Source organism: Coregonus clupeaformis, unplaced genomic scaffold (assembly GCF_020615455.1).
Source record: "Coregonus clupeaformis isolate EN_2021a unplaced genomic scaffold, ASM2061545v1 scaf1524, whole genome shotgun sequence".
Lineage (NCBI taxonomy): Eukaryota > Metazoa > Chordata > Actinopteri > Salmoniformes > Salmonidae > Coregonus > Coregonus clupeaformis.
In genome coordinates this window covers 1476-7500 of record NW_025534978.1, presented here as the reverse complement: position 1 = coordinate 7500, position 6025 = coordinate 1476, and positions in this window count along the sequence as shown.

Sequence of the window (6025 nt, the reverse complement as noted above, 5' to 3'; positions counted from 1 at the left end):
CGTCCAGGTATTGAGGCAGGAAAGCATCCCCAAGCCATCACACCACCACCACCATGCATGACCTTTGGTATGATGTTCTTACTGTAGAATGCAGTGTTTGGTTTTCGCCAGGCATTACTGGAACCATGTCGTTCAAAAAGTTATACTTTTGAATAATCTGTCCATAGAACGTTCTTCCAAGAGTCTTGATGATCATCCAGGTGCTTTTTGGCAAACTTGAGTCAACTTTTTGGACGAGATGGGTCCCATTATGCCTGGCGAAAACCAAACTCTGCATTCCACAGTAAGAACAAATTGGAAGTTTTGGAATGGCCTAGTCAAAGTCCAGACCTAATCCCAATTGAGATGTTGTGGCAGGACTTGAAACGTTGAGCAGTTCATGCTTGAAAACCCACACGTCACTGAGTTAAAGCAGTTCTGCATGGAAGAGTGGGCCAAAATTCCTCCACAGCGACGTGAGAGACTGATCAACATCTACAGGAAGCATTTGGTTGGAGTCATTGCAGCTAAAGGTGGCACAACCAGTTATTGAGTGTAAGGGGCAATTACTTTTTCACACAGGGGAATTGGGTGTTGCATAACTTTGTTTATGAAATAAATATGTAATTGTTGTGTAATTTGTTCACTTATGTTCCCTTTATCTAATATTAGGTTTTGGTTGAAGATCTGATAACATTCAGTATCACAAATATGCAAAAGTAGAGAAAATTAGAAAGGGGGCAAATCTACTTTTCATAGCACTGTAGGTCTGTAACAGTTTGGATCTAGAGTGTCACCCCCTTTGAAGAGGGGGGATGACGCGGCAGCTTTCCAGATCTCTGGGGATCTCAGACGATATGAAAGAGAGGTTGAACAGGCTAGTAATAGGGGTTACGACAATTTCAGAAAGAAAGGGTCCAGATTGTCTAGCCCAGCTGATTTGTAGGGGTCCAGATTTTGCAGCTCTTTCAGGACATCAGCTATCTGAATTTGGGTGACGGAGAAGTGGGGAGACATGGGCAAGATTGCAGCAGAGGGTGCAGAGCTGGTGGCGGGGTAGGGGTAGCCAGGTGGAAAGCATGGCCACCGTAGCAAATGCTTGTTGAAATTCTCGATTATCGTAGATTTATCGGTGGTGACAGTGTTTCCTAGCCTCTGGGGGCAGCTGGGAGGAAGTGCTCTTATTCTCCATGGACTTTACAGTGTCCCATAACTTTTTGGAGTTAGTGCTACAGGATGCAAATTTCTGTTTGAAAAAGCTAGCCTTTGCTTTCCTAACTGATTGTGTATATTGGTTCTGACTTCCCTGAAAAGTTGCATATCGCGGGCTGTTCAATGCTAATGCAGTACGCCACAGGATGATTTTGTGCTGGTCAAGGGGCAGTCACGTCTGGGGGTGAACCAGGGGCTATATCTGTTATTAGTTCTGAATTTTTTGAATGGGGCATGCTTATTTAAGATGGAGAGGAAAGCACTTTTGAAGAACATCCAGGCAACCTCTACTGACGAATGAGGTCAATATCCATCCAGGATACCTGGGCCAGGACAATTAGAAAGGCCTGATCGCTGAAGTGTTTTAGGAGCGTTTGACAGTGATGAGGGGTGGTCGTTTGACCGCGAGACCCATTACGGACACAGGCAATGAGACAGTGATCGCTGAGATCCTGGTTGAAGACAGCGGAAGTGTACCAGTGGGGGAAAAAAGTATTTAGTCAGCCACCAATTGTGCAAGTTCTCCCCACTTAAAAAGATGAGAGGGCCTGTAATTTTTCATCATAGGTACACGTCAAACTATGACAAGACAAAATGAGGAAAAAATCCTGAAAATCACATTGTAGGATTTTTTAGAATTTATTTGCAAATTATGGTGGAAAATAAGTATTTGGTCAATAACAAAAGTTTCTCAATACTTTGTTATATACCCTTTGTTGGCAATGACACAGGTCAAACGTTTTCTGTAAGTCTTCACAAAGGTTTTCTCACACTGTTGCTGGTATTTTGGCCCATTCCTCCATGCAGATCTCCTCTAGAGCAGTGATGTTTTGGGGGCTGTCGCTGGGCAACACGGACTTTCAACTCCCTCCAAAGATCCTCCACCAAATTTCACAGTGGGTGCGAGACACTGTGGCTTGTAGGCCTCTCCAGGTCTCCGTCTAACTTAGATGACCAGGTGTTGGGCAAAGCTGAAAATTGGACTCATCAGAGAAGATGACCTTACTCCAGTCCTCTACGGTCCAATCCTTATGGTCTTTTGCTAATCTCAGCCTGGCTCTTCTTTGCTTCTCATTGATGAAGGGCTTTTTTCTAGCTTTGCACGACTTCAGCCCTGCCCCTTGGAGCCTGTTTCAACCGTCCCGCCATGCACTTCACCCCAGCTGCCGTTTACCATTCTTTTTGTAGGTCACTTGAAGTCATTCTACGGTTGTTGAGTGACATTCGGATGAGTTGGCGGTCATCCCGATCAGTAGAGTCGTTTTCTCCCTCTGCCGGTCTGTGCTTTGTTGTCCCCAATGTCTTAGCTGCTGACCTTGTTCTTATGAACCGCCGTCTTTAAAAGTTTAAGGATAAGGATGGAAGCAACCTGACGCTCACTGTATCCCTCTGCCAGTAAAGCCTGAATTGAACCCTTCTTTCCTCACTCAAAACTTTCCTTTTCAACTCTTTTGGCATGGTCAATTGTTATTTTTTGATTAATATTACTTTTGAGGGTACTATTAGCAGTGTTTTTTGCTATCCAGCTGGTCCTATTGCAAGAGGATAGTGATGACTACAGCAGTGGTTTTTATACTTCTACTCGTTAAATAAGATTTGGTTCAAGGTGATCACATAATCAGTACCTAATTCAGTAGAATGAGGTGTGCCTGTGTTGGAATTCAACAGACACTGGAATGGAATGGCTGTCATACATGTAGAGATGCTGATTTAAGAAATATTTGGAGTGGTCTCTTAATTTTTCCAGAGCTGTATATATATATATATATACAGTCCTATATATCAATCTTGAACAGGATTATCTATTTTGGATGCAATTAGAATGGAATTGATGGAGAGAGAGAGACAGAGAGAGAGAGACTGTGAGAGAGTGCTTGCGTGTGCACTGATTTAAAGCAACGATATTCGATGTAAAACTCTGCAGCTGCAATAAAAAAAATAAAACTTCTGTACAAAAAAAATTATGCAAAAAACCAGATGGAGATGGATAAATTAGACGTGCATTCAGTCTTTATGTTACTGTAGCATAGGCTATGCTGCAGCAAATGTAGGTCTACCTGTCACAATGCAAAGTTACCACGATGATGATGATGAGATGATGGTGGTCCTCTGTAGCTCAAATGATAGAGCATGGCGCTTGTAACGCCAGGGTAGTGGGTTCGTTCCCCGGACCACCCATACGTAAAAATGTATGCACACATGACTGCAATCGCTTTGGATAAAATAGTCCTGCTAAATGGCATATTATAAATGGCATATTATGATAGATCTACATACTGAGATGGTTTCAGTCCCCACCCTGAGCGTTGATGATTCATCATGCAGTGACCAAGAGAGAAGCCACCGAGAATCCAGATTTAGACATTGCATATAATTTAACAGTTCCATTTTGCGTTATGCTGCTCATATAAATAATTTATAAGAATGTACCGGTTTATCGCAGTTATTTTCTGGCGAATCACCAATTTAGTGTTTTAGTGTCCAGACCCCATTTCGACAGCAGGTCAGTTGCCCAAGCAGGCGAGCAGCTCCCGCCCACAGACATAGAGGCCACATTCAAGCAGGGCTTGTATCCCTCCTCCGGCTTGGCTACCATTCAGCCATGTACAGCCCGGAGGAATGGAACGTCAATAACTTCTCTACCCTTCACCAGGCCGTTATAGACCGAAACAACGCCGAGAGGATTCGCCATGAGTCCAAAACACTGTATACGGAGACCGAGGCCGGGACTCTGCGCACCCAAGCTGAGGGACGGCACCTAAGGGCGAGAGAGCTGCAGGATATCCACTTCTGGAAGTCGGAGCTGCAGCAGCACATCGAACGCTGTTGGCCGAGACAGACCTCCCTCCTGGGGGCAGAAGAGGGGGCTGTTCAAGGTGGTACAAAAAATATATAGATTTGTCTTTGCTCTAGATTCACGTAAATACTTTTATCATTACTAAATATTTCCTAGACGTTATTTAACTACAAACCAATCCGAAAAATAACTTGATGGTTTTGTTTTGTATGCCACGGGAGAGTGGAGTTGATCAGAGCGTCCAGGCTCTGTTGAAGAGAACGCTGGTCAGGCTGTCAATCAAATAAAGTGAGTGACACAATTAGAACCTCTCCCCGCATTCATTTCAACCAACATTAATATTTCAGATGCATCAGCAATAACTCACATAAATGGTTCATTTATAAGATCCTCTCTTTTCATTTAATTGTGTTCAGGGATGACCAAGCAGGCAACGAGAGACAACTGAGTAGGGTACGCAAACAATAAGGGTTTTATTTCTCAAAACTTGGATAATACGAATTATGACAAGGAAGTAAACCAAAGTGCTAAATATACCAAGGACTTGAAAAACGGACTGTCCTATAAAGTCTTAACTTAAAAAATAACTAAGCTCTAACGTGCAGGAACAGAATGTACATAAACCAAATATCTACTCACTGAAGGGACGTTCCACGGAGACTATAAGGGGAGTGGCTAACTCCAATGGAATCTACAAACCATCAAGTTTTACATTTAGACAATAATAATATAACGTTAAATACAAGTATTATTTTAGCAATACCAGTACACAATATTAATGTATAACTGTACTTCGCTATTTTAAACTCGTCAAGAGAAATAGTTCCCCGGGGTGAACAGAGGGTCAAATTTCCCAACGCCCTTCCGGAACCTTATTTTAACCCTGGGATTCAGGTCGGAAGTCCTTTATCAGAACACTGCTGAGGCACGGAGGTAAACAAGACATTACTTGAACTGTGACTATTTACTTGAGAATGATGATGGTTAAATTATGAAGTTAGATGATTGAGTTAAATTACGGATCAATGACTGTTACCACGTAAACATGATGCGTGCACTCAACATAGAAAACAATGATAGCAAATGTCAAACTGTATTTCTGCAATAAAGTTATGTATGGGATATCGAAACGAACTATGTGTCGCGTCGTCATTTTATAATTATGTGTATCGCCATGTGTATAGTGCAAAGTGAGCTTTAACGTGCATCAAATGAAAATGATATTTGTTATGGCCTGTGTATCACTAGCCGCTTCGGCCGCCCGAGTGGCTCGCTTGTGGGCATGCTGGCAGCATATAGCAACAGTTCGGTTGTGCGTCAAAGAATTCAGCAACGAAAAGCTTTGTGTTAAGAGCTGGTTATTAAATGGGTAAATAGTTTAATCCATTCTCCATTTCATGAATTTATAAAGCAGGTAAATAGTAATATGCTCTAAACCGGTCTGGTGACAAACTTTGCTGCCCTGTTTCCAATCGTCCACATTGCTGCTGGGAGAACCTATTCAAGTAAGTAAATACACTTTAAAAAAACAAAACTATAGCTGTGTTCGAATACCCATACGTATATAATGAGTATTTTAGTTCATTTTAGTATACTGTTTTTTTTCTTTTTTTTTTTTTATTACTATTTATTTATTGTTTCTTATATATAAATTACAAATCACCTTTTAACTAGTTAAATCATGTTTCTAGTCTATTGCATAAGTTACAATGTGCAACCAGCCATTGATGTCCCAGGACCAATTGGTAACCCCTGTTGAAGTGTATCATTGCTAATACATACGTGCCAGTCACAGCATCATTCAAAGACTGGCATTTGATTCTCTGGTATTGGATATGACAGAATGTCTCACGAACATATCTGAACCGCGCCTTTATTTGCCAAGGTAGAGTACATGATCAGTAATATATTCAATGTACAGGCTACAATGTAGGGATCTCTCCTGCTTATTAATAAATATATTATATACACTTTGCATCCTTGCTTTGCACAATAAAGTTATTATATTCTACTCAATCCATGCTTCATTAATGCCAT